The sequence below is a fragment of the Manis pentadactyla genome, chromosome 17 (genome assembly GCF_030020395.1).
Source record: "Manis pentadactyla isolate mManPen7 chromosome 17, mManPen7.hap1, whole genome shotgun sequence".
Lineage (NCBI taxonomy): Eukaryota > Metazoa > Chordata > Mammalia > Pholidota > Manidae > Manis > Manis pentadactyla.
This window is the reverse complement of record NC_080035.1, coordinates 25,915,243-25,935,981: the sequence shown is the minus strand read 5'-3', so window position 1 is coordinate 25,935,981 and position 20,739 is coordinate 25,915,243. Positions and strand designations below refer to the sequence as shown.

General features: G+C 33.7%; 1 long non-coding RNA gene across 1 annotated transcript in view; it reads right to left on the bottom strand.

Annotated features, from left to right (window-relative positions):
- LOC130681399 (uncharacterized) overlaps positions 1-16,124 on the bottom strand; it is a 57,904-nt gene extending 41,780 nt beyond the window's left edge. Inside the window, exons 1-2 of the long non-coding RNA XR_008994525.1 lie at positions 16,086-16,124; positions 14,529-14,578 (exon numbers count right to left, since the gene is read on the bottom strand). This is a non-coding gene — a long non-coding RNA (uncharacterized LOC130681399). The remainder of the gene's footprint in view (positions 1-14,528; positions 14,579-16,085) is intronic.
- Positions 16,125-20,739: the final 4,615 nt, after the last annotated feature.

The following is a 20,739-nucleotide window of genomic DNA, read 5'->3' as shown; positions in this document are numbered from 1 at the left end:
CTTTCGTCTGTAAATACTGGTAACTTTCATAGACTCAAGGTAAAAGTACAACATTCTTTTACCTGAGTCTACTCTCCAGAAGAATGACATTTCTGAAATTCCCAAGAATGTTTACAAAATAAAATTTATGTTGTAATATAAAGTCTACATTAATTTTGTAGTTATTTAAAAAGTGAAAAAGATATATAATTTGCCCCACCAATTATGCATGTCTTTAACATTTACTTTAATATTTACATGATATTTCAAAGCTTTGTTGATGATTTTAGACCTATGTGGTGTGGAGCACATGCCATAGGTGTTTAAGAAAATAGAATTTGGAATCAGAATAACAGGAGTCTAGATTAACAATTTTGTTAGTATGTAATCTTGAACAATTGTGTGTCTGATCTGAATGAGCCTCAATTTCATAATCTCAAAAAATGGTAATGATATTATGTCCTAGGATGGTAGGAAAAGAGCAGTGAGTGGCCTAATGAATGCAGAATGCTCAGCAATGTGTGTAAATAAACAAATGTTTGCTTAGGGGAAGCTATTTTTACTAAGGCTCAATATATATCTAATTAAGAGAATTTAGTGTTCAAACGTTTAAAGAACTTATTAAAAGCAGCACTATTAATGCCATAAAATTCCTAGGGAGTATATTCCATTCTTGTGTTCTATAGAAGGGAATTGGCTTCAATTTTCAAGACAAAAATGTTAAAAAAGACCAACTTTAGTTTCCACCCAATTCCAAGTCTCTCTAACTTCTCCATATAAAACAAGGCATGCGGCACAAAACCAGGCAGAAGGGAGTACATGTGAGAGAGCAGCTTAGGGACTTCTGAGGTCTGGCTCTGGAGGAGCTTATCCTGGATGCATGCGTTCACCTGTGTCGGGAGGTCAGTGATCTGTCACCTGGGTGGAATCTATAGCTGTCCCTCTGGACTGGCATCTATGTAATAGCAGTTTAGTGTCAGTGTAAGCGTAAGGAAGTGTGGAAGAGTAAGGAAGCATGCTTTGTCTTAAATATAAGCTATACTATTAATCAGGTTATCAGTAATAAAAGTATATTTAATCTTCATTTATTCAATCCTGTTTCTCACTTCTCAATTGATTCTAACTTTGGAAGGGGTGAAGCAGAGGTGTTGTTTTTGTCACTCCCAGAAAGACTCCAATAAACGTTTTAAAAATATTTATTCTTATACCCACCAAGTATATCATTCTTCAAGAAAAAAATTCACTACTTTCACCAAATTATTCTTGGAAAAATATAAAATTTCTACCCAGTTTAAAATTTTGAATAATGTTAACACTGACAGGATATTGGATAGGGTAGAAATAGAGTAAGGATTAAGTAAAATTTTTGCCTGCTAATCAATGTTTTATTTAATTCAATCTATCAATATTTTGAAAAATACATATCTTAATTTCGTATAATGCTAAGAAGTAATTAATGTTGAAGAGTGCTACAAGAGATATATGCTAGTCTCCAGCATTCTTTCTTATTGAAAATGCGATATAGGATACTGAGAACAAATAATAAAATACCAGAACCAACATAATACTCATTGAATCATCACAATGATTTGTAATTGTTACAAAATACATTTCCCAGTGAGTTAGAATGAATGAGTTCAATATGTATGAAGAAAAATGCATATCTATTTCCAAATAAGTAATGATTATAGCCTTCTAAATCATGATTTATAATTGAAATTAATTAATTTGCAGAAATGATTAGTTAGTAAATTACTTGCTCGTATGATCAGAACCTAAATTTTTCTCAGAAGAAAAAAATAGAACTGTCCTCCTATTTCTATTACATAAAATAATACTCATTACTCCAAAGTTTTATCAGACAGCCCTAAATATATATTGATAGAAAGCTGTATCTGAAGAGCCAGAATCTCTTGTTTTACTTTCCCATACTACCACAAATCCAGTTTTGTTGGAAGAATAATTTGCCTGACTAAAAAGCTATATTTTTCAGTGTCTGTTGCTAATAAGGGTGGCTAGTTGGCTAAACTGTAGTCAAAGGAATATAAGTAGAAGTTGGGTGGTGCTTCTAGAAGAGTTCCTTAAAAAGAGGGCTCTGCTTTCATGCATCTTTTGCACTTATCTCATTGCTTTTCAAGCTTACTGGACTATGAGTATGTCTGAGGCTTCAGCCATCATCCTGTAAACAGAAAGGACAAAGGGTGAAGAAAGCTGAAAGGAGCCTGGGTTGCTGATGACTCAGTGGAATCATCAAAGCAGCCTTGAACATTTCCCTTAAGGCTTTTCCATTATATAAAAGCAAAATAAAACATTCATTGTATTTCGTTTTTTTTCTTCAACATACTCTTTAAATCGATTCTTTTAAAAACATTTTTAAAAGTCTATTCTTAATACACAGGGATTCTAAACTACCTTTAACCAAGTGTAGAATGGTGAGAGATTGAGATACATAGAAAATGTTTTGGCAAGTATATTGGTTGCATATATTGCACAACAAATTACCACAAAATTAGTGGCTTAGCACCATAATCATTTATTATCTCACAGTTTTCATGAGTCAGTAAACTGGGCATAACTCAAACATGTACTTCTCTTCCAAGCTCATCTTCCAAGATGGTTATTGGCATGTCTCAGTTCCTTGACATTGTGGGACTAAAATAAATACTTCAGCTCCTTGGGACAGCTTGTTACCATATTGCTCTCTCTATGGGCAGGTCACCTCATAACTGCTTGTTCATCAAAGCCCCAGGAGAATCTAAGTAATGCATATATAGAGAAAATCATACATAACCAAATCATGCAGATGACATTCCATCCCCATCACTTTTGCCATATTTTATTAATTACAGGTGAGTCACTGGTCTCACCTACACTCAAGGGGAGTATTTAAAGGGAATAACACCAGGGGTTGGGGAACACGCAGCCCATATTAGCATTCTGACTAGCACACCAAGTATACAAATGTGGTCTTACAAACAGATTCTGTTTGAGTTTCTACATCTTAAATTTTCTTCATTGGTGCACTAGATATGATATTCTAGATGATATTCAAGATTACTCTTTATAGAATCTCTTCAACACAGATCTCAGAATAAGCCCTCCACAAAATATATTCACTAACTTCGGGAGGTCTAAACAATGGTTGATTCTAACTTTGCAGAGACAAAATTTACTTCTCAAGAAAATCACCCAGCACAAACTGCCTTTTATCAAAAGTTTTCAAAACTCTTTACAGAGGTCCAGACAAAATTTACTCCACAAGAAGAAGAAAAACTCACTCAACACAAAATGCTTTTTATCAAAAGTTTTAAAAAATGGGTCTTTATACTTTTTAGAGGTCAAGATTTCTTTAAAACAAATCCAAATCATAGATATTCACAATGAAAAATAGAGTGACATCTCTCCATTTTTACCATTAAGACACTTATTTCTCCTTCCTGTATTTATACCATTGTTACTTGAGGTATATATATCAGGGGTAGTGGGTGAGAATAAACATGCCGGTCATATGTTTGCCTTTTCCCTGTGTTTGTGAACTTGAGGAACTCTTCTTTTTTTCTACCTTGATACTCATCACACTGTGTTGTAAGTACGAGTTCCCACATTTACTGTCCCTACTAGGCTAAGAGCTGAGATGTTAAGCTCTCCAAGGACAAGCAGTTCATTCCATCTCTGTGTGTACTTCAGTGCTTACCCAGGCTGAGGAGTGCTCCCACTGCAATGATTTCATTTGAACTGAGAGGGAGAATGGTGTCTTTTTTTTCTTAAAAAATGTTATGTACTTTAAAGTGTTCCTAACTTGTTTACCAAAGATTAAAGGAAAGGTCACTTTATACCAGAAGATATTTTAATATTCAGAAAGAAAAAATAACACAGTAATATCTGTGTTCTTAGAGGCAGGGACCCAGTGAGAGGACTGACCTAAAATCCACACTAGATACTTGAGGATAGTTCATATACTTAAGACAGATTAGTTAACAGGGCTACAGTACTTGTGTGCTTGTTTTACCTGAAACCTAAATGACTTAGGATTTGAAGTTTTAGAATATGCCATGGTGATTCACTCCTGTTCTTTTAGAATAAAGATTCTTATGCTGAGGCATTCTCATCAAATGGTATTCTATGCATTCAAAAGCATAAAAAAAGGAACAACATTCCTTTTAGAAATCCTTGCTACTTAACTCTCTACCAAAATAGAAGTTAAAATTGTGTACTTTTTTATGCTGGAATCTCAGAATTTCATTTTGTTTGAATGTCAGAATCTAACAGTGCAATCCTGCTGTGAATTAGGCTGGCTACTTTAGCATATAAACACCCAGGAGCTTTTATAAAATATGCTGTTTTCAAAACATAAAAATAGGTGAAAGTATATTGTAAAGCATAAAGATTTCCCTCTCCCTTTCCTTCTCTTTCTCTCTGAAACACATAACACAGATGTATCAGGATATTTCAAATGATTAATTTATATATGCATATATATATATATACATATATATGTCTCTAGTCTGTTTCCTTATGAGTTTAACTTCTTAAAATGTGTATAAGTTTTCAAAGCAAAATAAAATCATACACTAGGAGAATATCCATGAACTTCGTATTGTGTAGGTATAAGTTATATTTTTAACATGTGCCAAGTATAGAAAGAACTGTATGCTTTAATTGGGTGAACCAGATGATATGTGAATTATATCATAATAAAGTTGTCTGTTGTTTTAAGAGCTCTAAGAGAATGAAAAGACAAGTCACACACTGGAGAGAATCTTTGCAAACTCAAATCTGAAAAAGGACTGGTATCCAAAAATACACAATGCTTAAAACTCAGTAACAAGAAAACAAACAGCCCAACTTTAAAATAGGCAAAAGATCTAAAGAGACACCTCACCAAAGAAGATACACAAATGGCAATAAGGATATGAGAAGATATTCAGTATTGCCTTCATGAGGGAAGTAAAAATTAAAACAGTGAGATATCACTACACAACTATTAGATATCACTACACACCTGTTCAGAACACTGGTAAGACCAAATGCTGGAGAGGATGTGGAGCAATAGAAATTCTTATTAGCTGCTGGTGGATATGCAAAATGGTGCAGCCACTATAGAAAAAACTTTGGCAGTTTCTTCCCAAACTAAACATATTCTTACCATATGATCCTTAGTATTTTCTTAAACAAGTTGAAACTATGTCCACACAAAACCTGTATATAAATATTTATAGCAGTTTAATTCATAATTGCAAAAATTTTGAAGCAACAAAAATCTCCTTCAATAAGTGAACAAATAAACTGTAAACTGAATTATAGAAGGAATATAATTCAGTGTCAAAGCAATGTGAGCTATCAAGCTATGAAAATAGTAACCTTAATTTCATTTGTTAAGTGAAATAAGCCTATCTACAAAGGCAACATACTGTATGACTCTAATTATATGACATTCTGGACAAAAGAAAACTAAGAATAGAGTAAAAAGTCCATAGTTGCTGGCAGTTCTTGGGGAGGAGAGATGGTTGAATAGATGACATACAGGGAAATTTGAGGGTAGCAAAACTTTCCTTATGATGCTGTCATTGTGGGTACATGTCACTATACATTGTTAAAACACATAGTATATATAACAGAAAGAATGAATGCTAGTGTATTGTTAGTAAGAAAAACAGACATGAGGGGGTGGAGGGAAAATAAAGCCAGTGGAGACCAATAAAAGGAACTCAAAGACTTAACAAGATAAACCAGAGCCAGGAAAGACTCAGAGAGTTAATGAGTTAATTAGTTGAAGTTCCAAAGGCCAGCAGTGACTTGAAATGTCCAGATATTCCCCAGATAAAGAAAAGTATCAGAGCACTGCCCATGTCTTCATTGTACCAATTAGATCATGACATTGTAAAATCTACTTGGCCTGCAAAAAGGCCCAGCTTATTCTTTAACTTAACCTATATGCTGGTTTTTACCTCTTTTTTCAAGCCCCTTAATCAATTCACTTTGTAACCATGGCAGGAGACAGACCTCTGAAGTGTAGATAAACCTATGTGGACAAAGAATGCTGATGTCTGAACCAACACAGTCAGCTAAATAACCCTATTCTTAGATAAAACTTCAAAGGAATTATAAATCACCTGTCTACATCATGCCTTATGCTGACTCTTATCCGAAGAGCCCTAAAATCCCCAGACCCTAAACCCTTAAGCTCCCTGAGGTTGCCCACACTCCCCTTTCTTTGAGTGTGTCACTCTCTCTGTTCTACTGCAGATAAGCAGGAAGGGGCTATGGAGAGCTCTGATTTGGGCTTGAAAGTTCCCATCACTGGACAGGACTGAGTGACCCAGACGGAACTGCAGCTGTACAGTCATGCTCTTTAGTAGCCCCCAAATCTCCTTTCTTGCCTTTGGGAAATTCTCACTCCATCCAGTGCTCTGTGGCTTCCCCAAATCCTGGGGTAGTAGGGACTCAGTTCCTACACCATACAGATTCAAGCAGACACTGGATGCCAGGTGACACTGGCTTTAGGAGCTGGCAAGGGATTTGCCCAGTGCTGAGCAGGAGTTCAGTGCACTTAGCTTTCCTCCCTGTATTTTTCCTTCCTCTCTGCTTTATTCAAATAAACCTGCCTTTGTCTACCTTGACTCTGGCTGGCTCCTCCCTTGGAGTGTATTCAAATAAAACCTTAACTCTGCTTCACCATGGTGTCTCTGCCCTTCAGTTCTTTGCTGTGGTGGGGCAAGAACCGAGGAGGAAAAACTCAACCCCTGACAGTATGAACTTTAGTTGATAATAATATATTAATGTTGACTCATTGATTGTTACCAGTGTACCACACGGATGCAAGGTGTTAATAATACGGGAAAGTGTGTGATATGTTTGGGGTAACAGATCAGGTGGTGTACTTCTGCTCAATTTTTGTGAAAACTTCAAACTTTAAAAGTAAAATTTATTGTTAAAATTAAATCTTAGTAATAATTAAAAAAGAATTGATTACAGAAATGAAAAAAATTACAAAAAAAAAGAAATAAAGTGAATTGAAGAGCTCAATGGATCACAGTTGACTGAGACAGTGAACTTAAGAACAGAGCGACAGACAGCATTTACCCAATCTGAACAATGAAGAGAAAACAAACAAAAAAATGAATGGAGTTACAGGGACTTGTAGATCAACAACAAAACTTCCAATATCCCTATCGTCACAATCGCAAAAGGAAAGGAGCAAAAGAATGACACTGAAAGACTGTTTGAAGAAATAGTAGCTGAAAATTTTCCAAATTTGGCAAAAGACATATATTTACAGATTCTGGAAGATGAGCAAACCCCAAAAAGGATAATCCCAAAGAAATCCATGCCAAAGATATATCATAATTACACTTCTGAAAACTAAAGAAGAAGAAGGAAAAAAAAAAACTTTAAGAGCAGCCATTTAAAAGAGAGAAATGATGCATTGCGTGTGCTGGGACACCAATTTGAATACAAAAGAAATCACCTGAAGCCATGGAAGCCAGAAGAACCTGACACACAATTTTCTAAGTGCTGAAATAAAACTGTCAACTGTGAATTTTATACGGTGAAACTATATCCTCAGGAATTAAGGGGACATCAGAACGCTGTTAGATGAAGGAACACTACAAGAATATTTTGCTAGAAGACCAATGCTTAAGACTGGCTAACGGAAGTTCCTTGAACAGAAAAGTCAGGATGAAAGAAAGAATTCTGGAGTATCAGAAGGAAGAACAGTGTAAAGAGCTCAAGCAAATATACATACAGCAGACTACCATTTTCCTCATGAATTTTATGTCATGTCTGATGGTTGAATTTAAATTTGTAACACTATCTGATACCCAATGTTTTACTGGACAATGTACAGGGACATAAATAGAAGTGAGAGTTTTACATTTTACCTAAAGTGGTAAAGTATAGCACCTGTGGACTGTGATGTCAGACACATATTTTAATACCCACAGAACCATGATAAAATCAATATGAAACAACACTCAAACCACTATCCAGACAGTCCCTGGCTTATGATGGTTCGACTTAATGATTTATGGTGGTGTGAAAGTAATATGCATTCAAAAACTGTACTTCAAATTTTGAATGTTGATCTTTTCCCAGGCTATTGTTAGGCAGCTCGATCCTCCCTCTGGATGTGGGCCACGGCTCCCAGTGGGCCATGTGACTGGGAGGGTAAACAAGAAACACCCTTAAACCATTCTGTACCAAACAACTATTCTGTTTCTCAGTTTCAGTGCACCACTCAAAAAACTATATGAGATGTTCAACCTTTTATTATAAAGTAGGCTTTGTGTTAGATGGTTTGCCCAAACATAGGCTAGTTCTGAGCATGTTTAAGGTAGGCTAGGTTAGGCTACAATGCTTCCTAGGTTATGTGCATTAAATGCAATTTCAAATTACCATGGGCTTATCAGGATGCAACCCCACTGTAAGTCTAGGTAGATCTGTAGATAAAATAAGACAGAATCTTTAAAAATATTCAATGAACACAGAGGAAGGCCAGAAAAGATAAACAGAGGAAACACATAGAAAATCAGTAATAATATAGCAGAGTAAAGCACTAGCATATTAATAATTATTTTAGATGTATAGGATCTAAATACGAAAATCAAAAAACAGATAATTGGATTTAAAATATTGAGCCATATTTACAGCTTATAAGAAGCTCACTTCAAACTCAATGACATTGATAAATTGAAAGTAAAAGTATTGGGAAAAACAGATACCACATGCAACATAAATTTAAAACAAACACAAGTGGCTATATTAACATCTGATAAATTAGACTTTGTATCAAAGAAAGTTACTAGAGACAAAGAGGGACATTACATAGGATGAAAGTTTGATCCAACAGGAAGACATATAAATTGGTTTATATTAAATTGGTACACACTAAAAAATAAAGCTTCAAAATAAATGAACAAAAACCAATTGAGCTGAAAAGAAAATTAAAGAAATCCACACTTACAGTTGTAGACTTCAACACCCCCAATCTGAACAACACAGTCAATGAATGAACAATATCTAATTAATATACATACTGAGCACTTCATCCAACAACAGAATACACTATTTTAAGCACCAATGGGACATTCACCAAGATGGGTCATATTCTAGATCATACAACAAACCTCAATAAACTTAAAAAGAATTGGCATCCTACAGAGTATATTCTCTGACCACAGTAGAATAAAACTAGAAATCAGTAAAAGACAAGCCACAAAAAGATATTGTATGTTCTATATTATTTATTGATTAAAAACAGTATTTCTGAGAAGCCACTACTTCATTGTGTTTCTGTGTGTATTTGTGTGTATATTGAGAAAATTTTTAAAAAAATGAATCTAAAAGTATTCAGGATGACACTTACAAAAGAGTAAACATAGAGTTAGTCATTAATATAATGATGGTTAACATTATAAACTTATTGTTTATCCTCTCCCTATCAAGAGATCTAATAGTTCTTGTTCAGCTAAGGTGATTATTCCCAGGTGTGCCTAATTCAGAAAAATAGTGTAAGTTAAATTTTATATTAAATTGGTTATATTAAGACCACCAGTTGGAGAAATTGGAGGAGAGTTGCCAGGAAGCACGGAGTATTAGTGATGTGGCGAGTTTAGCTCACACTGCTGCATGTAGACAGGACAGTTGGTAAGAGTGAATCCTGTGAGTTGTCATCACAAGGAAATTCTTTTTCCCTTCCTTCTTCTCTTCTTTCCTTTATTCTTATTGTATCTGTATAAGATGAGTGTTAGCTGAACCTAGTGTGTAATCACTTCACAATATATGTAAGTCAGACAGTCATGCTGTACGTCTTAAACTTTTACAGTGATGTATGTCAATTATTTCTCAATAATATGCAAAAATCCCATCTCTCTCCTTATATGTATCTCTTTTGCACACACACAGACACACACACACACAAACCACTAGTATACTAGTCCTGCAATAACATAAAAATTGTTACAATTAATTTGAGATGATTTTACAGGAATTATAGAGTAAGATTAGAGAAAGTGGGTGTTCATGAATGCATACATGTATGTGTATGTATATGTATATGTGCATGCTAAAAGTACAGGTGCATTTATTTAAAGAAGTGAATGAATGTAATTTGAAGGGTTGAAGATATGTATTTCTAACATTTAACATGCAATCACAATTTTTAGTTTGGTTTAAATATTATAGAACTTCATTTTCTTTTAATAGTATTACATTTGGCTTATGGCAGGTATGGGGAGGTTGAAACATATTCTGGCCAGGAGCTTGGAGGTGCCATGAAGGCAGTAAGAAAGGCCAGTACGGAAGCTGTTGCAGAACAGAGTGTGAGAAATGATGGCATAGGTTAGGGTTATGGTATTGAAGATGGAGTTCAAAATCTATTTATTAAGTAGAATTGACAGGATTTCCTGATAGATCAGACTTCAGAGATTTTTATGAGCAATGAGATGATTGGGTAAATCCTTAGTAAGATGGGAGACTGGGGGAGAAACAGATTTGGGAGGGAAAAGAGGGCTCCAATTTGGACATGTTGAATTTGAGAGATGAGTTCTGGCAAAGACTGTCTTACCGACCGTACTTTAGACAGGCTTTTCTGAGTTCTCTTTTTCACTAGAATCAAAAAGAGATCAAAAAGGATCCTGTTCAGTCCATGCAGCAAGAATCTCCCTACCCATGATGTCTTCTCTTAGAAATTGTCCATCCACTGACCCTCTCACTTTGTTCTTTGGCTATAAATTCCCAGATGCCCTTGCTGACTTTGCGATTGAGCTCAGTTCTATATTAAAATCTCTTCTTCCTATTGGAAAAAGACTGAATAAAATCTGTCATTATTGCCTTTAACTAGGGTCTGGATCTGTTTCTCTTCAACAGTTTGTATTATTAGATTGTCTCTGATAATCAAACACAAATGTGAATCTTCTCTACCAAAAACACATTTTCTCTAAAGCAGAGAGCCAGCTTCTATGGATTTCCCAATTCTTCTCTCCCTCAGAGAAATAAGTGCTGGCAAAAATGGCATCACCAGATCCAGAAGTGCGTCTGTCACCATTAGAAGTTACTCATGAATTTGTAGATCTAAGTGCCAAGCTGAGAGATGGCTCTGAAGGAATCCAACTGCAATCGCTCCAATTTAGTGGAAATATTGCTTCCTGCGGATACACTGGCTACCTGTGCATTTCATGTAGATGGGATCATTTCCTTTCCAGTAATGACACTGTTTTGTGCTTTCTCCTCATGTACATCCTCAGCACCAGGAATCCCAATAACATTTCCCAACCTGTTAAAATTTACTGTAATTTAAACTTAGCTCTAAATGAAAAATTTGTTTATGAAGGAATTATTCTTTAAGGTACAGGAAACATCACTATGGACAGTATATTTTTTGATAGTAAATGCTGCCTTTGCAGGTGCAATGAAATTGGTACTTTTAAGTTATATTGGCTTACTAAGCATAGATTAATATACAGAGAGATATAGATACACTCATAAGATAGAAATCCAAAAGCTGAAGCATTTTCTCTTCAATTTTACTGCCATTTGTTTGTTTTTGTTTTTAATGAGAAAACTGTAAGTCCTATAACTATTTCATCACTTGCAAAATGAGGCAGCAAGTTAAAAATTATACTGTTGTTTCTATCAGTAGGTATAATGTGAAGGACAGTGTGACAGAGTAGGACAGCAGATTTCACCAGGCAAAATACATTACCTACAACAGCTGTCCAAAGCTGCCTGCCTCTACACGGGGGTGATACTAGCCCATATTGGTAATTGGTATGTTTGCTATTCAGTCTGACATATACTCTTTGCCAGTAATTAGATTTGGGAAGGAAATCTAATGACATTTCCCACCCAATATACCTGATGGCAGCAGAGTAGAAGACAACGCTATGTAAGGAGGTTTTCCTTCTCTGTGAAGAGTAATGTCACAGCAGAAATCTACAGCACGGAAGCTGCTTACACTAGACTACGTCACTTCGAATGTAACAACAAAAACAACAGTAATAATGCTAATTCCATGACTTACAGTGACTATTATAGCATAGCAATTGTAGAATAATTTAAGTGACAAGTGACAAACTATTCAACTTGCAGTTTTTGTCAATTTTTCCTCCATAGTAAGAATTGAGTTTCTTGGCCCAAACGATGTATTTGTAGTTTTTTACGATAACAGATTCTTTAAAGGTTCATATAGTAATAATAGAAAAAAAATAACTGCCCTAAATCATGGGTTTTTCTTTACTTAGATGAAGTGGTGAATGATTTTTATTCACCTAGAAATGTTCCATTCACTGTATAACAATCAGCCTAGAAGTCTTCAAATCTATTAGCTTTATCTGGCTTCCTTTTTCAGAGTAACTTGAGGCTATTTTTCCTCAAACTGTTCACAAATATCTATATTTATTTATTTAAATACATTTATTGAGTGCAAGCATTCATTTTGAGAGAGGAATTATAATGAAAAGAGAGATATGTTCTCCCTAATGGTATTCACTTGTAGGGGGTAAGGAGGCCTGACAGTTTAAGTGAATAAACAAGGTAATTACAGATTGTGAGAAATGCTATGAAATAAATACAGTACATGACCAAATATGTGACGAGGTGAGGTGTTTTGGAAGGATGAATTTAAATAAAATGATCAGAATAGACCCTGCTGAGGATATGTCCTAAGACAAAGGATAGGCATATGGGAGAAGGGATGGGATCCGAACACAGAACATTCCTGGAACGGGGAACAGAAAGTGCAAAAATCCCGAGGCAGGAAAGACTTTGTTGTTCAAGGAACAGAGAAGACCTGCCTGACGAGCTTGATCTTTGAGAGAGAGGATGCTGAATGTTATGTATCTTCTGCCTGCTAATCTCTAACAAACACCTTAAAAGAAATACTACAGAATTGTTTGGTTTATAGAAGAGTAAGCAATTGAGACACATTTTTATGATGCTGTAACAGGTTTTAAAGGAATTATCATCTTGCAAAATGACATTAACAAAAACAACTAAGAATAACATAAGATGGTGTATGATTTTGCTAAAGGGCTATGGTAAAGGCAGTTGAAGCAATCACATGACAAGGGAAATTGATATCGTTTTTAATAGTCAAAGGGTACCTCATTATTTTTGAATAAAGAAATGGATGTGAGTTTATAATAATGAATTAATATCTCTTTTTAAATAAGACTGAAAATGTGAACTGCTACTAATAATTTTTAAGTAATCTTATGCTTTTTAAAATGGTGATTGAGTATGTTTGTATGTCTGTCTTATGTTGAGAAAAATAAAGGGGAAAATTAGTTAATGCTGACAAACTAGATCTAAGGAGGAGGATATATGTTTCAAATAAAAACATAAGCAAATAAAAACTTGAGTGGTTAGAAAGGTTTTTTATTATCAAGATTGATTTTGTATGTCTTTTAAGAATTTCTCAACATGCCATATCTTTTTGCACTTATGACATATTTATGAATTTTAATTTATATTACACTTTCCTATGAAGAACAGATAAATAAATCTAGACCATTTTCAGGACCAGTAAGAATTTTGGAAACAATTTGACAATTTTTGTTAAACAACTATGGTCTTCTATGCATGCTAAAGAAGACACTCTATTGGAATTAGTTAATTAAATAAGTCAAAGACTTTCTTAGATTAGTAATATTTACAGGACTACAGACACTCAAATAATAAATTTTTTGAACATTTTTATAACTGAAAAATCTTTTGATATTCTTAAATTTACTTTTGAGCAATATAGGTTTCAGTGAAGACTGGGTAACTAATTGATAAACATCTTGCCATGATGCTATGTGTTTTCATTCATATACACTTCCAATATAGATCATCTAGTTTTAATGCAGTACTGACTTATATACCCTATAAACTATAAACAGCCCCAAAGAAATAATTCTGTTGAGGAGCTAAGGTTTGTGTTTAACCTACTGAGACTCTCAATGTATTTACTCTGTGGATATATTTAGCAGAATAAGCAAGACATTAGGAAAAGAGAAGAGAAATAGTTAACTTTTTAATAAGATGCTTTATATCATTCTCCACGAACAATCTCTGGCAATGAAATTTTCACATATCTGGTGAATTCTGAATATAGCGTTCTATATAATTACTTTTAAAAAGTCATAGGCCTACCTTTGATTTTTATTATTTCAAATGACTTTATTGTGAGGTTTATTAGTTATATGTCATATTTGTGTTCTTCAAATGAGTAGTTTTTTTTATAATTAATCATATAGAATAAGACTTTTCATGCCAAAAGGCCTAGTTCCTAGCCTTAGTGATAATATTTTCTAATATGTAAGCTTTACCTCTTCCAGGTCATAATTTTACTGTTTATTTCACTCATCATAGTTTACCTTTTACATAATTATCATGCACATCTTAAATTCCCTAAAATATTAAATATCTTTAAGGAAACGGCATTTATTTTTATCTTGATTTTCCCCATAGCTTTTAGCAAAGCTAAAGCAAATGTGGCAGGCATTTGAAAAATACTGTGTCAATTGTGACATACTTTAAAAATCTTTTTTTGTTGGACAGCTCACCTGTAGCTTTTGATTCCAGATGTAGACTATAGACCAATAACTATTATTACCTGGAAATGGAGCAAAAACAATAGCTGTTTATTGTCAGGCAAAAGCCCATGGACATATTCTGTATTCATTAATTAAAAAAAATTAAGCCCAGATTTAAAATATTTAATTGCTGTAAACATGAAAATCTACCCCTGAGACAGAAGAAACTAGATTTGCATCATTATGGATTAAAAAGTATAGACTGGATTGTATTTTAAATAGCATACTAAACTTTATTTACTATGTAAACATTGACAATGAATTTATTCTTGATTCATTCATTTAAAAATAATTTCTTGATTTTGGCAAAGACTGTTATTGGTACTGGGGACTATGCTCTGAAGAATAGAGACAATTTTCTTAGTTTCATGGAGTTTATATTTTATTTGAAATGGCAAATAGGAGAAGAGCATAGTGAATGAATGAATGAATGAGTAAATGTATAATAAGCAAAATAGTGAAAATTTCTAAAATGAAAGCAAGCTAAGGGAGATGATGAGTGCCAGGTGTGGGAATGTTGCTATTTTATGTGGGGCTTATAAGTATTGTAACCTGTGGTAAATAGCATAGTCAGAGGAGGCCTCATTGCAAGAGTGTGGTGTGAGCCAAAGTCTGAAAAGAATGAGGAGGTAAGACATTTGGCTTTACGGAAACAGAGTAGTGAGTGCAAAGGGCCTGTGGAAAATGAATGCTTAAAGTATCCAAGAAGCAAGCATTATGGCTGGAGTGAGAATGAATGAGTCAGCCATTGATAGAAAATGAAATTGAAGGGATAATTTCAAAACACTAGGCAATACTTCTTGTTTCAGAGGCATAGTTTTATAATAATACATGCATTTTCTAAGTTACTTTGTGGTATCTTTCATATACAAGCATGATGCTAACTACTTAAAATGAATAATAATATTTAATTCTCCTAATCATCCTGTAAATAAACCTTAGAGAGGTCATATAATTTGACAAAGTTATAAAACAGGTGTCCTGAACTTGGGCTATTTTTATAAGCAATGTTGGTCTTGTTTTCTTTTTTTTCTTTTTTCATTTTTTATTGAAGTATCATTGATATACAATCTTACCTTGGTTTCATAATGTACAATGCAGTGGTTCAACAGTTACCCATATTATTAAATCCTCACCCCCTCTAGAGTGGTTACTATCTATCAGTTCTGTTTTCATTTTTATTAATTTTGAAAATTATTGATCATTAACTAATTTTATTTGCTTTCTTTTAAATGCTTATATTTGAATTGAATGTCCTAAGAGCAATATTTACTATGCAACTAACGGCAGCTTTATCTTTACTTCAGAGGCCAAAGTACACAGCAAAATAACATTCTAATATCCAATTCACTGAGCTGCACCTATTTGTCATGGCATGAGATAAGTATCTAGCAATACAGCATATGCACTTGTGACCTGTTTGAATTTTATATCCTGTACAAGTGTTTGCACGCTATATAAATCCAGTTGCAAGTCAAATATCTGATCTCACAGTTAAAAATTAACAAATTAATGATCTGAACTCACAGTTAAAAAGTAATGATCCTTCCATGATAGAGGAATAAGCACTAGTTAGATGAGAAAACAGAGTATGAATTTGATTCTGAATTCATATGTTAACCAAATATAGTTGCTTTTGAACACACCAGTTACAGAAAAAATGCTTTTCATTCAATGCATCTTCATCATTCTAAAATACAATGTGAATGGAAAAGTGGAATATATATTAGTGCTTAAACAAAATAAGAACATGAAGAAATTAGTGGATCTTACATAGTTCAGATAGATTGTTGATGAACCAGAAGGTTCTTTTGAATTAAATCACCAGTCATCTGACACTCTCTCAGAAGTTTAGGCAGTGGCCGTGACTTGCAATTTTTGATATCAGTGACAAATGACCTAAATCAAAAATACTGGATTTGCATATTCATAATGCAATTTGAGAACTAATGCTTTTGACCACTAGGGAACTCTTGATACAATTATGTTAATTTCCAATATGTTTCCCAATGTTCTCACTGTAGTAATGATTGCTTACAGGAAAGTTAGTACTTTACATTTAAAATGAAATATGAAAATAAATAGCAAGTTTGTTTCATAGAAGCTGTATTATATTATAAAATATATTCACATAAGCAAATATAAAGATAATTGACAGATTGTAGCTGAATTAATACCAGGAGTTTTGTTATATTTACATTGCCTATAGATCAAAGACACTCTATCACATTTCTGTGAAAAATGCATTCGTTATGTCCATATGAAAATACTGCAGTTCATTTGGCCACCTTAGCAATTGATGCCACGGTTTCTTGATCAATCTGACTGCAACAATATATATACAGCTGAGGTGGACAGACAAAACAAATGATTTGACATGCCCTGTGCAGTGCTCCTCAGAATAAAGCCATGACAATTATTAAGTAAACTTTACTTTATCAGTAAACAATTAATAATTCATGATGTTATACACACAGGATCTGAGAAATAAATAATATAAAACCCACCTTTTTTCCACCTACCAACATAATAAGAAATTCAAATCTGAACATTTCCATCACATTATAGGAAAATAGATATGCACATTTCAATGAAAACATATTTTTATGTTCTCTTCTTTTTAAATAATCTGGGTAAACTCCTGTCATGGAAAAGTTAAACTAACTTTCTCCCATTTACCTTGGTTTCACCCAAACAAGAACATCAAATATATCTAACTGTAGCATGTGAACTATTTAAGACATTCAAAACACTATGTGACACAGGAAGGAATTACACTAAATTCCTCTTCTTAAATATGATTAAGGATAGGCACTAGAGGAACAATGAACAAAACAAATACATATAAGACATATGAATTACGGAAACTGTGGGGTAATAGTGTATTCATTACAATGATTATCATAATGTTAACTTTAGAAGATCAACTTTACTGTGCAGATTTATTTAAATAAAAATAGTAAAAACCTTCATAAATTTTGGCTATACAGCAAATGTTCTTACACTAAAAGAAAAGGATTGCTGATTGGGAGCTCAGAGTTCTGAAGCTCTGCTTTATACAGGTGTCTGGGAACGTGCACAGGGTAACATGTGAGCACCTTAGTGGTAACCTTGAGAATAAGGAGTATTGCTGAAGTTAAGAAAAGGATATTCATGTTCAGCATGACCAACTGGAGTGAATAACAATTAGCTCATTAATCAAAACAATACCAATTCCAAGATATTCTAAAGATTTAGAAAGATATTTCTGCATGAAGGGCCACCTATCAAAGATAGCAATAAAAAAAAGGACCAAAAAAGAATAAAAAAGAATCACAAGGAAGACACTGTGAAATAAATTTACATAATGTTTCATTTCACCTTTTCCAGAAGGGAACATTTGACCTAATCTCACCATCCTTTATAAACATTAATGATTAAATCTAAAATTAAATAGTATAGTGTATATGTTGGTATTCATTTTTCTTAATGTACTAAACACATCTTTCAGAGTTACAAAACAAAAACAAAAACCTTTACAGCCATATTACTTTGTATCAATCCAATGAGTTGTGGCTGGCTATTACTGCTATGTAATACTATGTATAGCTTTGTTTCTAAAATATTTCAACTGAGGATAAGGTCTGTAACCCCAGACTCCCAAACTGTGAATATCTACATTTTCTACCAAGCTTGTAGGATCTATAGTCAGTTCGCACACTCGTGAAGCCTAAAACTGAGGTATTATTCTAAATACAACCTTTCCTGCACATCAAAGAGTCTATTTTATCTTCTTCTCATAATTTCTGCAATATCACCCAGTCTTTCTGATGAACTTACTTCTTCACTTTTCTAACTGCTCAAATAAACTTGCCAAGATGGAAAGTCCATGGGTGAGGGGTTGACTTTTTCTTGCTGTGCCTCCTCACTGGCCTAAATTCTGTAGTGTTTGACCTCAGTTGGAGCTATTAATCAGTTTTCCTTGTTTTCTCATATTTTTCTCTCCACGGCATTTGTCTTTCCATGGAGGATAGTACCAGGTCTTAATACCAGATGCCTACATGTTCAGTTATGCGGAGGATGGTAAATGCCTAAGAAATGGGTAAATGTCTCAAAACTCATTGCTAATCTGTACTTGATGCCACTATAGCTCATATTTGACCGGCCAAACCACACTTTATATTTTAAAATGTGTTTTCATTGCAAAGCAGTATGTAATTAGAGTATTTTTTGAACTGTTTTTTTTGTTGTTGTTGAAGAATAACTGACATACAATATTATATTAGTTTTAGGTGTACAATGTAGTTATTTGATATTGATCTATATTATGAAATGGTCATCATGGTAAGTCCAGTTACCATCTGTCACTATACAAAGTTGTTACAACATTAACTGTATTTCCTACACTGTACATTACAGCTCCGTGTCTTATTTATTTTATAAGTGGAAGATTGTGTCTCTTAATCCCCTTCATCTATTTTGCTCATTCCTACCCCCACCACCCCAATTGGGAACAATCTCTCTATAAATCTGTTTCTGTCTCTTTTATTTTATTTGGTATATACTACAGAGAATTTTAATCATATTCAAGTAAAGGAAATGGAAACAATCATCTCCCTATATTTTTACAATAGCTCATTCTAAACCACAAGTAATTTGGGGAGAATGTGTATTTTGTCAGGCTTCTTAATTTACTGAATTATGACTTTAAAAGTTTCTTAAATTCACTGCAATGTCTAAATTGAAATAGTTGGTAGAGAGTGAACTAACCAGTCTTTTCTGAGGATTTATCTGCCATTTTGCATGTGAAGACATTCTTCCTATAAATCAGTTTCTTCAACAAAGGTAACAAAACAGAAAAGGTTTTAGAGGTAATAAAGCAACCAAAAGCAATTATCTGAGTTATATCTTCTAACATAAAGATGTAGAGTGATGAAAAAAAATTATTTGTCCTGAAAAATTTGATTGATTGTGAATGTGGAAGTTGGATCATTAACACATAGATGATGAAGTCACATTTACTTCCTTGGATTAGTAGTAACTGATCATTCTTTTTAAGTCAGTGGATGAAGAAATGAACAAAGTGCCATGATCTCCTGATTTTATTCATACACATTTCTATACTAGACAATGTACTGGATGACCAAGGGCTTCCTATAACCATAGAGTAGATTATCTGTGTGAACAGCTTTATTATATAACTCTTTTGCATTCATTTTATACATTTGTTAGAGCACAATGATTCATATTCTAGCTTCACATACTTAAGAAAGGAGGGTGTAATCATGTTTTAAAAGAATAACTTTTATTTCTTCATGCTGCCTCTGTTTAGATAAATTTAGAGCAGTGTATATATGGAATTGTCAAGTTCAATTCATTTGCTAATGACTTCAGTATCTTTTTCTGATTGCTTAAATTTGATTAAACGTCTGTTGAGTACTGTTGGATACATAGGCAAGATTCATTTCCAGCATGTCACATTTCTGACAACAAATCATCTAAAAACTCATCATTCTCTACATCACATTCTACTCTGGATGAGGAGATTTCACATTGTGAGACAACATCAACTATGTGTTAAACTGACAGCAGAAGTTCATGGATTAAATTTGCTGAAGCCATATATTTTCAAAAATGGACTCAGCTATGGCAACTTCAATCCTCAGTATATAAAATATCATGAGCAATGAGGATTGTATTATTGCATCAATAAACTTGGTGCTGACTGGATATGTGGCTAAAACTCTTATAACCAATATTAGGATGGGAAGTTATCCCAAGACCATTTATATGTGCATTTGCTTTAACTCTCCAAAACAAATAGATAAAGATGCAAAATCACACATGCACACATGCATATTTAGTAAGTAATATACGAGATGATGCAACCTACTTTATTTAAAGAGAGGTCATTGTTTACTATTCAGAGGCAGATAATTATGATTTGTGGAATTAAACTATTTTTGTTATACAACATAAATTCACTTCACTGTTTTAAATAGAACAAATACTTCTACAACCTTAAACTTCTCCAAAACAGAAAAAAATCATAAATAAGATTTTAATGCATCCATGTCTCTTTCTCATTTTCTACTTCCATTCTACTTTACCAAACTTGTTTTAAAATCTAATGTGGGTGGGGAGCAAGCATATCCATGATGGAGATTCATCCTAAGATGTTTCCAATTAGAAACACCTTCAC